Source organism: Etheostoma spectabile, unplaced genomic scaffold (assembly GCF_008692095.1).
Source record: "Etheostoma spectabile isolate EspeVRDwgs_2016 unplaced genomic scaffold, UIUC_Espe_1.0 scaffold00018866, whole genome shotgun sequence".
NCBI lineage: Eukaryota > Metazoa > Chordata > Actinopteri > Perciformes > Percidae > Etheostoma > Etheostoma spectabile.
In genome coordinates this window covers 1-13,137 of record NW_022604530.1, presented here as the reverse complement: position 1 = coordinate 13,137, position 13,137 = coordinate 1, and the positions used below count along the sequence as shown (strand labels likewise).

Here is a 13,137-nt window from a genome sequence, read left to right as displayed (position 1 = left end):
TGCTTGATTGGCATCGTGGCACGGAAAATGGCCCTGCCGCTCTCGTGCCACAGGCTCTCCAAGGCCTCGTTGCGGGACCGGTACACGCCCGCGAGGAGCAGCAGCCCGAGGTAGGCTCGCAGGTCCGTGACGTCCATCTCTTTCCACTTTCCGGCTGTGGCGCATCTCCTTTGACCCTCGAGATTTGTGGCAGCCACAAACAGCAGCGTCTGTTGTGTCCTCTTCTTGGTCGGGTTTGTCTTTTTTGGTAGCATGGCAATGAGGTCTAGGGACACTGGGATGACACGTTTTCGAGGACCATTTGACTTTGCCATCTTTTGACACAAATGTTTCCTCATCCTCCTCTTGCCCCTCGTCTTCACTACCATCTTCTTCTTCTTCTTCTTCTTCTTCTTCGTCGTCTTCTCCTACTTATACTTTTTTGTCTTTGTCTTCTTCTTCCTCTACTTCTTCTTCTTCATTCACTTGTTCTCCTTCTTTGTCTTGAACTTCAACGTCCATTTGGCCTTGGTCATCATCTTTGTTGTCGTCGTCGTAGTAGCAGTAGTCTTTTTTGCCGCTGTGGTCGTGTATGTGTTGGTCCTCTTGTGACGCACACCCACCGCCATCACAGTCACGGTGGTGGTTGTCGTCGTCGTGTTTGTCGCAGGCCTCTTGTGGGTTTTCTCCTTTTTGTACCTTGACTTCAGCGGAGACATTGCTAGCGGCAACGCCGCTCACGAGAATCCGATGCAGCTTCAACTCCAGAGTCAAACGACGGGCCATGCTGCAGCTGCTCCCCCTGGCTGTGCCGAGCCACGTGCAACAAGTGCACAGTGCAAATGACGACAACAAGAAGACAAATGTGTCTAAAGTGTATATTGTGTGTGTGTGTGTGTGTGTAATAAAAATAATGAGTAGACTGATGTCAAGCCTTTAGTTTTATTTTTTAACCTCCCTTTCCACTCGCCTTTGCCTTTCCTGTTTGTACTACAACTACAAGCCACTGGCCAGAATCCCGGGGACTCAAAAGCAGGACGATGGGAGGGTAGCAGAACTAATACGTCCGATTGAGTGTACCACCAATGCCAAGGGTCCCTGTGACCTGAAGGACAATTCCACGAGTCCCTGGGACCCGAAGGACAATGTCGCGGGTCCTAGGGACCCGAAGGACAACAACACGTGTCCCCGTGACCCAAAAGGACAACGCCACGGGTCCATGTGACCCGAAAGAACAATGCCACGGGTCCCTAGGACCCAAAGGACAACGTCAAGGGTCCCCGGGACCCGAAGGACAGTGCCACGGGTCCCAAGGACCCATAAGGTCAATGCCACGGGTCCCTGGAACCCGAAAGACAACGTCAAGGGTCCTCGGGACCCGAAGGACAATGCCACGGGTCCCAGGACCCGAAGGACAATGCCACGGGTCCCAAGAACCCATAAGGCCAATGCCACGGGTCCCTGGAACCCAAAGGACAACGTCAAGGGTGCCCGTGACCCGAAGGACAATGCCACGGGTCCCAAGGACCCATAAGGCCAATGCCAAGGGTCCCTGGAACCCGAAGGACAACGTCATGGGTCCCCTGGACCCGAAGGACAATGCCACGGGTCCTTGGGACCCGCAAGGCCAATGCCACGGGTCCTATGGACCCGAAGGACAACGTCAAGGGTCCCCGGGACCCAAAGGACAACGTCAAGGGTCCTATGGACCCGAAGGACAATGTAAAGGGTCCTATGGACCCGAGGGACAATGGCAAGGGTCCTATGGACCCGAAGGACAACGTAAAGGGTCCCCGGGACCCGAAGGACAATGCCACAGGTCCTTGGGACCCGCAAGGCCAATGCCACGGGTCCTATGGACCCGAAGGACAATGTCAAGGGTCCCCGGGACCCAAAGGACCCTTGACGTGGTCCTTTGGGTCCCTGGAACCCAAAGTACAACGCCACGGGTCCCGGGGACTCGAAGGACAACACTATGGGTAAAACTGCACGGGTCCCCAGGACCCGAAGGACAACAAAAGGGTTAAGAAGTGCCTGGCTAGCTCAGTCGGTAGAGCATGAGACTCTTAATCTCAGGGTCGTGGGTTCGAGCCCCACGTTGGGCTGTGGTGTTTTAGAGAGTAGGAATGCCTGAGTTCTGCACTGTATAATATGGCTGTATTGGGTCTGTCAATCGCAAGAATAGCAGTTCCATCCCAGTGTAAAAATCCCTGTAATTTACCAGACTAAAATGTGCCTGCATTCTACAATCATGGCCTGTGCTGACTCCTGTTCCTCAGATCAAACTAAAGTCTGGTGACAATGCATGTTCAAATTCTAAAACTTCAACCTATTGTTCTAGAACTGCAGCTTAACATTCTAGAACTACAATGTACCATTTTAGAACTGTAATTAACAGTTTAGGACCGCAACTCTTGAAATTCTACAACTTCAACCTATTGTTCCAGAACTGCAACTTAACATTCCAGAACTGAAGGTTAACATTCATATTCGTAAAAAGGAAATGCAGCTTGAGTCAGTTTCCCGATATCATTTGCCAACAGGAAACATTTGATACAGAATATTATTACCAAAACACAGACTTGATTTTGCCAGTAAAAAGTAATAGTAATATTGTGATGAATTTGCCAAATAGGTGACACTTTCTCATCCATCACACTCAATAAATAAACCAGATTATTCAATCCATAACTCCACCTCTATGCAAAGTAGTCTCATCCAGGAACTATCGTACCACCCTAAGGGAGAATCATAAACCTAGACCAACGAACAAGGAGAGTCCTGTCCTGCTCGTTTGTTCCTCACATTTTTACCCAGTTTTTTCTATTGCTCCTTCGAGCCAGATTTGAACCAGCAACCGAAGGACTACAACTTATGCCTCTACAGTCCTACACTCTACCAACTGAGCTATCGAACGGAGTCAATACAGGGTCCCCCTGGAGGGAGAAAAAAACATTCACATAAACTCGTAGATCAATTGACAAGTATCCCACCCATAAAAGAGATTCTAGCCATTTTTCAGTCAGGGGGAGTCCTGTCGTCTCAGTAGCTGTCCACGGCCCATGAAAATTGGCAAGGGTCTTGCTTCTATTATTTAGCTGCTGTTAAGAATCTGAGTCTAGTTAAGGACAGCATATTTGTTTTTCACAAGTACAAAAGGCTCGGCCAAAAGCAAATCCCACCAAAAAATAGTTTCAACTCATCGGCGTTCCCCTCCAAGGAAGTCTTTAGTAAAAGGGGAAAGACTTGTGCGTTATAAAGAGAAACCAGAGTGAGTACAGCCATCTGTTCGAGAGCAGCAGAAAACCCTAGTGGTCCCAGTCCAAACCATCGCGGTAAGCCTCACTGTGTGTCCAAACTAAAATGATAAGAGGCAACTTGGTAGACTCCTTACTGATGTTTATATCTGTACTCACAATGCCCTTCTTTTAAAACACCAACCAATCTCAAGTGTCAAATGTGAATAATCACTAGGGATGAGCGAGTACAGCATTATCTGTATCTGTATCTGTATCTGTTTACCACATGAATTATCTGTATCCGGATCTGTACTCGGACTGGGCGGGGCCTAAACCGGAAGTGGTCAGATTTAACCCGGAAGTGGGTCAGGTTCTCTTGAAATGTGCGGGTCTTTAACCAGTATGTTATTTAAGCATGCAATTGATATGAAAAAAAAATTGATCAAAAATTGTTATATTTATTGCTGATTTGAAAACTATTTACATGACAAAATCAAGCTTCAGATCAAAGGTGTTGTCATGGTAACAAACAAACTATATACAGAACATTTTGCAACAATGAATACAACACATGCGGTTGCAATTATGAAGTAAAATGTAATGAACAAGGGTCCCCTGGAACCCGAAGGACAACGTCATGGACCCATGACGTTGTCCTTCGGGTTCCCATTGTGACCCATTGGCCTTGCGGGTCCCAAGGACCCGTGGCATTGTCCTTCGGGTCCAGGGGACCCATGACGTTGTCCTTCGGGTTCCAGGGACCCTTGGATGAATGAACAATGCTCCCTTATTTGTGCCATAACAAATATCTAATATTTCATCAAATCTGGTTGGGCGAGTAACCTTTTGGGCTAATCTTGACAAATAAAGCAAGTAACCACACAATAAAAACTACTGCGATGGCTGGGAATAAAACCCAGGTCAACTGCTGCTTGGAAGGTAGCTATGCTCTCCACCATACCACCATCGCTTGACAACGCAGCGTTCACTGAAAATCTTGTAACACATCTGGGCATTGAGACTCAAAATGTGCTCTATCACTGAGCTACAGCCCCTGAAGATTTTCAGATGTTTTTGACTTTTTTGTGAGATCACTGAATAAGAGAAGAAACCTGGGTGGAATATGTAATGTTAATGTTGTATATTGCTTCAAAACCTGGTGGTCAAATCAAACCATGGCAAAATGCTTGCACTGGTATGTATAATTCAAAGTTAAAAAGTAACATCACTCAAAGAAAGCTACTGCAATGGCTGGGAATCCAACACGGTCATTTGCTTGGAAGGTAGCTATGCTCACCACTATACCACCATCACTGGACAGTTCAATGTTGACTGCAAATCTTGCAACACATCTGGTCATTGAGACTGATTTTTGCATTAATTACCATAAACACAAGGAGATCACTACAACCTAAAACACTGTGCTATACAAAAATGCTCAAATCCTTCTCAATTGTTGAGTAAAGCAGGACATGGGTAAAGTGCAGAATTGGTAGAGACTTGTTAAGTTAAACACCTGTTTTATTGTCTTTTAATTCCTGCTGCATTATTTAATTTCCAGGATAAGAGCTCTTCTACAGTCAGGAAAACAACACCTGTTGGAGATGCCGCGGTTTGAACCCGGGGCCTCATACATGCGAAGCATGCGCTCTACCACAGAGCTATATCCCCTGAATGCCCTCTGATCTGTTGTGAATTTTGTGTGCCTTCAATATCACACATGTGGCTATTATGAAGGAAACTGCCAAGCAAACACTAGCAACACTTTTAAAGGTTCCATGGTGTAATGTATAGCACTCTGGGCTCTGAATCCAGCGATCTAACTTCAATTCTTAGTTAAACCTCTTTTTAAGCCACAGCACAGGTGAAAAAGACAATTGAAAGCTGTGGGGAAGGGGGGGTTCCAAAGCTAATAGACCATTCAACAAGCAGTTCTGATGAACTAGACTGGCCCATTCAGGATGAGCACTGTATACTCAGACTGCAGCAACACAAGTTCAAATTTCAGTGATACCTAATTTTTATGGTGATTGTGAGACTGAATGCAAAGTGTGTATCCCCCATGTAACTCAAAGCCTATCACTTCCAGTCAATACTGTCAAATTTGGAACTCCTTCAAGTTACATTAACAACCAGGTGACTTCTCAACATGCCCCCACCAACATACTGTTTTCAGTCTAAATGGCCAAGGACATTAAACCTGTAAGCTCACTTTAAACTAAATGTGGAAAGTTGAAAGGTTGATTTTTTTTCACCTATACTGTGGCTTAAAACACATTCCACCGAGATTTGCACTCAGATCGCTGGATTCAGAGTCCAAAGTGCTAACCATTACACCATGGAACCTTTAAAAGTGTTGCAAGTGTTTGCTAGATAGTTTCTTTCCTAATATCCACATAATATTGACATGATATGATATTGAAGGCACACAACAATCACAACGAAGATGAAAAAGCAACAATTATTGGCCAACGTAAGTCATTTAGTTAGCTAAGCATTCAGTGGATGTGGGACAAGGCAAGTCAAGAACAGGTTTTCAAAAAGTAGAATGGGAGCCAGAGCGTTCCTCTCCTGTGGAACCAGGTTCCAGTTTGGGTTCAGGAGGCAGACACCATCTCCACATGTAAGAGTAGGCTTAAGACTTTCCTCTTTGATAAATCCTATAGGTAGGGCTGGCTTGGGTGAGTCCTGAACCATCCCTTAGTTGTGCTGCTATAGGCCTAGACTGCCGGGTGACTTCCCATGATGCACTAGGTACCTCTCTCCTCCTCCTTCTCTCCATCTGTATGCAACCTCATATGCCTTTGAGATACAAGAACTTCTTCACTTGCGTAAATGGCCTATTTGTGCAAACAAAAGGTGGAAACAGATGATCTTGGGTGTAGGGACTGCATATGTTTTCGGCCTTGCAAAAAAGACATGGAAAGCATAGCTATAGAGTCCAAACCAAGATGCTACATGCTCCCATTCTGTTTTCTGGAGGTAGACAGGAGTTTCTAACCACGAAGGGACTTGAACCCTCAATCTTCTGATCCAAAGTCAGACGCCTTATCCATTAGGCCACGTGGTTGCAAGGAAAGGAAATATTTCCAAATCTGAATTGCCATGGTTTATCTGAAATTCAGGAGCGAGGTAACATTTGTAAAAAAGGCAGACTAATTAGGTGGCCAGTTAGCTTTTGGTGAAGGAAATAGATTGAATGCTAGGCACATTAGTTACCTGTGACTCATATTGCACTTACTGAGCAGACAACCTTACAACTGTTTGTTTTTGGCCTTGCTACAAAAGACATGGAAAGCAGAGCTATAGAGATTGAGACTTGTTTTTTGCGTTAATGGCCGATTTGTGCAAACAAAAGGTGGATACAGATTATTTTGGGCGTAGGGTTTGGTGATTTTAGTACCCCTAAAGTGTCTGCCGGTGCTTAGCATTTTTAGCACCACACTCAAACAATCTGAGCTAACCGGCCTGCTTTTTGACTGTTTAAAAAGAACAGATGTCCAGAAAAAATTAAGGCCAAATTGAGCAAAATTTGCAGAGTTCTGGATGAGCTGGATGAGTTGTACACTTTGGCAATTCTGAACACTTTCAGACACTGTTGTCTCATGTAAGTAACATGCACAAGTCTTCAAAAAGAAATGTGGCTGTTTTTCATGCAGGTTTGCATCATAACAATGCGGGTGCTATCTCTAAATGAACAACGGGCAACCTACATCCATCTTGTTAGCACCCAAATCTCTGTGCTGATCTCCCTGCTTGGATGGCAAGTCATCTGGTGGATTTTTCCCGTCAAGAGGAAGCGGATCAAGAGGGAGTGTTGTTTTATGTACCCACTAGCAATAAAGTTATTTGTCTAGAGCCGTAAAATTGCATAGGTTATCAACGTTTTGAGCAAAAAAGAATACCACAGCTCAAGTCCCTGGTAAGGCAACAGCTTGATTGTGTGATATGTATGAAGTGCTCGCTAACGTCATCTGTCAGCAGGTTTGCAGGATGTTCACAGTCTGCTAGTGGCCATGATGAGTTGTGACTTTGAGCTTTTTAACCGTTTTGGCCAATTTTGCCAATTTTCAACAGTTTTGTGCATAACAATGGTGTTCTCAGGCATTGTGCAAAACGTGGTCTACCCTCCTGCAGTCCAGAAGACCGTGATCATGGCAACAGTTTAATGGTCTTCATTTACTTAAACTTCAATCTGTAGTTCAGGAGATTATTTTTTCCACAGCCAGTAGTTTTAGAAGCCTGGGTAGCTCAGTTGGTAGAGTATCAGACTTTTAATCTGAGGGTCCAGGGTTCAAGTCCCTGTTCAGGTGTAGTGTTGAAGTTCTTGAACACTTCAGATACTGCCATATCGTTTGTGTTCCATCCATAAGTCTTTAAAAAGAATTGTGGCTGTTTTTCAAGCAGGTTTGCATCATAACAATGTTGCTGGTAAGTCTAAATATACAATAGGCAACCTATGTCCATCTTGCTAGCACCCAAATCTCTGTACTCATCTCCCTGCTTGGATAGAAGGTCATCTGGTGCATTTTTCCTGTCACGAGGGCTAAGTGTTGTGGTCTGGTGCATTCCCCAACCTGTGTCGTGTCTTCCCTTTCTTCTGTGTGTCTTGTCTGTCTTGCCGTGAGGGCGTTCCAGGGGATCTAGAGGCGTGGCTTTCCATCTACGTTCTGTCATCCACTCAGCTGTTCCTCATCACTCATCACCCACTGCAATACATAAACCCGGGCTGACCGCCTCTTCAACGCCAGATCATTACATGCACTATTGTGGTAACTGGGCTCCTAGTCATTTGCGCTGTGTTGTTGTTTGTTGTTGTATTCTAGTACTAACTCTGCCTCTCCTTAGATCCATCCGTTGTCCCTCCGAGCTGCCTTCCTCCCTCACACCGACCAGCCCCTGTCTACACCAGTGTTTGAACCCCTCCGCACTCATAAACGTGCCTTTTGTATCTCTATGGTTCTGGGTCTTACTAACCGTAACACTAAGAGTATAGAAGTGGAACAAGAGGGAGAGTTGTTTTTTTGCACCCACCAGCAATAAAGTTTACTTGTCTGAAGCTGTGTTGTTTGAATTAGGTTATCAATGTTTTGAGCGAACAAGAATACCACAGCTCAAGTCCTGGTAGGGCGACAGCTTTATTGTGGGATATGTATGAAGTGCTGATCTCTATGCTTTGATGGCAAGTCATCTGGTGGATTTTTCCTTCCATGGCAACACCTTAATCTTCTTCATTTACTTGCACCTCAATTATATTTCAGGAGATTGTTTTTTCCACAGACCTCTGTTTCGAAGCATGGGTAGCTCAATGGTGGTGGTACGTCTAAATGAACAATGGCCAACCTACATCCATCTTGCTAGCACCCAAACTCTCTGTGCTGATCTCCCTGCTTGGATGGCAAGTCATCTGTGGATTTTTCCTGTCACGAGGGCTTTTGATCAAACTACGTATAGTGCTTCGCATGAGGACACAATGGCGGTTTTCCACTGCATGGTATCTACTTGCCTTGCCTCGACTCTACTCGCCTTTTTTGGTTTTCCATTATGAAAAAAAGTCCCTGGGACCCGCTACCAGGTACTTTTTTTAGTACTACCTCAGTCGAGGTTCCAAGCGAGCCGAGGCGATACCAAAAGGTGACGTGGAAAACTGCAGACTGCTGGTTGGTTGGAAGAAAATCGTCACTTATGACCGCGTTGTTAGCAAACAAGAGTGCGGAGTGTGTTTCCAGAACAAAAGGGACATTTAAAACAAATCTAGCCGGACACCGACAGATTATCCACTCTCTGCACTATTCTTACTTTTGTTCGGGCTACTAGCGGCTTCATGTTGTTTCCAATATTGCACACTGTTACTTTAAAAAAAATGACAATATATATAACAAAAGTTTTTATTTAGCTTTTCAAGTAGCGCATCAAACCGTCCCAAACTTCCCGGTCTTCTCCTCTGCCCCCTGTGACAGTGTCCCCCCGGCTCTGCCGTCCCAGATACATCCCAGTCGTTGTCATAAGCCTCTCCGTGACTCTCATAAAGATTATACGAAGTCCAGTAGATCGAACCAGAGATCTCACCGGACGGTCTGCGGCGGCGATTTTTGCAAAGCGTGTGATGCTCTGGAACATCAACCGTGTACATTATTGTGTAATCATGGTTGCTAAAGTTCATGTACTTATATAGCGTAGAGTAAATACTGACTGCGACGCTGAAAACATGCAAATGTTAGCTAACGTTACCAGGAAACTTAACTTACCCTTTTGTGTCGGCGAACAACCGTCATGTCAACGTCTGAACTCCGTCAGAATTCCCAAACTCCCGTTTTTTTTAGCGGTGATTTTTGTTGCTTCCTTCAGCTTCTTTTGAAACAAAACATTTCTTCTTGCTGCGGCAAGTAGCCGACGTGCTGTTGTGAGTTGAGCTGAAAATTACGTCATCACGCGTTGCTATGGTGACCAGCCACACTGAGGCTTTACTCAATCTGCAATGGAAAACGGACGTAGAATGGGCCGAGCCGAGGCGGCCGAGCCGAGGCGAGCCGTTACCAGCAGTGGAAAAACGCCATAAGAGTATAGAGCGGAACCAGAGGGAGAGTTGTTTATTGTACCCACTAGCAGTAAAGTTATTTGTCTGTAGCCATAAAATTGCATTAGGTTATCAACGTTTTGAGCAAAAAAGAAAACCACAGCTCAAGTCCCTGGTAAGGCAACAGCTTGATTGTGTGATATGTATGAAGTGCTCGCTATCGTCATCTGTCATGCAGGTTACTGGATGTTCACAGTCTGCTAGTGGCCATGATGAGTTGGGACTTTGAGCTTTTTAACCGTTTTGGCCAATTTAGCCAATTTTCAACCAGTTTGTGCAATAACATTGGTGTTCTCAGGCAATGTGCAAATCGTGGTATACCCTCCTGCTGTCCAGAAGACCCGTGATCATGGCAACAGCTTTTTGTCTTCATTACTTGCACTTTAATTTGTAGTTCAGGAGATTGTTTTTCCACAGTCCTCTGTTTTAGAAGCCTGGGTAGCTCAGTCGGTAGAGCGTCAGATTTTTAATCTGAGGGTCCAGGGTTTAAGTCCCTGTTCAGGCATAGAGTTGCACATTCTGCTAGATGAGTTGTCCATTTGACATGCCTGTATGGACATGGACCAATTCAGACACTACCATATCATGTTCCATGCACAAGTTTTTAAAAGAATTGTGACTGTTTTTCAAGCAGATTTGCATCATAACAATGTTGCTGGTAAGTCAAATGAACAATGGGCAACCTACATCCATCTTGCTAGCACCCAAATCTCTGTACTCATCTCCCTGCTTGGATAGTATGTCCAAGGACATACACATATGTTCTATAACCCTTTTCATTGGTTTGCTACCACTTAAATAATTCCTTTCATTGTATCAATCTCAGAAATAACCAAGAATGACAAATTCCATTCATGTGCTAGTGCCAGTATTCAACCACCTGTCACTGTATTTTCAGCATCAGTTGTGTTTTTTTTGTTTTTAAAAAAAACTGCCCCGTGTGAGGGTTGAACTCACACCTACATATTATGAGACTGACACATTGCCTCCTGCACCAACGAGGCTATGGAAGGTTTGGCTATAGTTCACAAAATTTCAGAAAAACTAACAATTTGGCCGTCAATCTTAATAAAAACTATGTATGTGGAAACCTATGTACTCACACAAAGGTTAAAATGACCCTAGATGCTTTGTCATGACCCCATGAAAAGGGGAGACAAAAGACTGTGTGCAAAGGTTGTATACTGTGTGCAAGGTGTATGCATGGATGAGTGTGAGGTATGGTGTCAGCGATTTATGCTGGACAGTGTAAAACTGACAAAGATGAGGGGGAGAGGTGCTGGACTGAGAGACCTCTAGGGCAATCACAGATGCACAACCATAATAAAACACTACTGAGTGAATGCGTTCAGAAAATGAGAACATTGTTCAGAAAGCTTAATGAATTTTCATTGACCATAACTATTAACCACCTGAACCTGGTAAAAGGTATGAGGTACTCATGCATAGCTAGCTAGTGATTTACCTACTGTAGATGGTGGTCGGCGTGCCAATGAGGCTTGAAAATTTGCAGTTGGTGATTCAGAGGAGATGTAACAGTTTAAAGTGTAAAGTAACTTAATTTTTCTAAATTGTCCACCTACAGTGCCAACGAGAGCTCTTCTCTAATATTACCGGGTACGCAACAGCTATTCAACTTTAGAAGGTATTGTTGATTTCAGAAACAACAATAACAGCACCATCTTATCACAATGCCCATGTATGTGGTTTCTTCAAAGTTTGCAAAAACATTCACATGAACTCGCAAATCATTGATGACATTTTGGAGGTCAAAGGTTCAATGTCAAGGTGACTGTGTCCTCATGTCTGTCCATCAATTCTTGTGAATGCAATATCCCTGAACGCCTAGAGGGAAGCACTTCAAATCTAGAGGTCAGGTTACTGTTTCATTATGTCTCCAGAACTGTATATGATTTCTCCTGAACTGTTGAGTTTGGGTGACGTAAAGCCCAGTGGCCTAATGGATAAGCACTGGCCTCCTAAGCCAGGATTGTGGGTTCAAGTCCATCTGGGGTGGTTTTCAGCAGAGTGGTGCAGCTGAAGTGTGCTGGGCCCACAACCTAGAGGTTGAAAGTTAGAATCATCCTCTGTTAGCTCTGTTTTGCTGGTGACACAATGTAGACACTCTGAAAGGGAGATGAATCAAGAGATTATGATTTCCTGGTGAGATGAATCAGTTATAACTGCTGGAAAAGTTGTTGACAGCCCATGAAAAGTAGCAAATCACGTTCTGGCAGTTTTCTGTCCATTTTAAAAAATTGACATCCACTACCCTGTCAGGACCCTGTAGTAATGCTGTCTTTCCAGTGATGTGATTGGTAAGTGGTTGGGCTGTATACAGGTTTTAATCATATCCATCGGTTGCATGGACGGGACATCAATACCCTGGTTCTACCGCCTGATCGCTGTCTTGTCTTTGTCGTTCAACAACTATTTGGGCTCACACCTAAACGCACCCGAAGCATCTCAGCCGAAAATCACACTGCACCTCAAAAGTGCTCTCAAGCACTCCCAGCTGTGCTTTTGCAGAAGAGTGCCTTGTTTTCTTTTAGCTTAGAAAAAGGCTTTAGCTTGACAAGGTAAACAAATGATCCATAGTGATACTCATTAGTGTGTCCACTTCAGTTATGTATTGAAGCACATCCTTAGAGCTAATGGCCCTCATTTATTAACCTAATGTAGAAATCTCTTACGACAGGCTTCACGTGAGTTCATGAAACGTTCGTATCACACCAATCAGAGCGTAAGAATGATCGTACATTGATAAATGCAGCAGCTGGAAACGATCATAATAAAATTATCACACCCCATTATATTCTCGGTTTTGAGGCATCGCCGCTACTATTTACGACATGACCAGACGTAATCCGGCTAAGAAGAGGCATTTTTCAGAGGTGGAGATTGCAAACCCTGACATCTCAGGTGCTCTGGTGCAGCCGCTACCACCAGGACCAGGAGCAGCCGGCTACCACCAGGCCAGGAGAAATGCCACCTAAGAAAAATGCAATCCTACCCAATGAGGTTGAGGAGATAAAGAAATCTCTGGACTTCTTGTTGGCGGAAAAATCATAGATCTGATGAGTAAAATACAAACGCTAAACGGGCAAACGTGGAGAAGATTACTTTTCTGAAACTTGAGTTGCTGACCTCGAGCAATGCAATGTGATTATCAGCGGGCCTGAGAACCAAACAACGGAACCATGCCAGGGTGGCCGCAGACGCGGATACACCACTGCTAGGCTGAGGGAAGCTCTCGAGGAGGAGAAGGAGACGCTGGAACAAAAGGTGATTTCGATTTTTGGACAGCAAAGGCATTTATGTTGATAGCAGGGACATTGAGGA

General features: G+C 44.6%; 4 non-coding genes across 4 annotated transcripts; 2 read left to right on the top strand and 2 right to left on the bottom strand.

The window, feature by feature from the left end:
* The first annotated feature begins 2,011 nt into the window (after positions 1 to 2,011).
* trnak-cuu (transfer RNA lysine (anticodon CUU)) lies at positions 2,012 to 2,084 on the top strand. The gene has a single exon. It is a non-coding gene; the product is annotated as a tRNA-Lys (tRNA).
* Positions 2,085 to 3,141: 1,057 nt separating this feature from the next.
* Positions 3,142 to 3,254, bottom strand: LOC116682990 (U5 spliceosomal RNA). The gene has a single exon (XR_004330501.1). It is a non-coding gene; the product is annotated as a U5 spliceosomal RNA (small nuclear RNA).
* A 2,961-nt stretch (positions 3,255 to 6,215) lies between these two features.
* Positions 6,216 to 6,288, bottom strand: trnaq-uug (transfer RNA glutamine (anticodon UUG)). Its single transcript has one exon. It is a non-coding gene; the product is annotated as a tRNA-Gln (tRNA).
* Positions 6,289 to 7,458: 1,170 nt separating this feature from the next.
* Positions 7,459 to 7,531, top strand: trnak-uuu (transfer RNA lysine (anticodon UUU)). Its single transcript has one exon. It is a non-coding gene; the product is annotated as a tRNA-Lys (tRNA).
* The last annotated feature ends 5,606 nt before the right edge of the window (positions 7,532 to 13,137 follow it).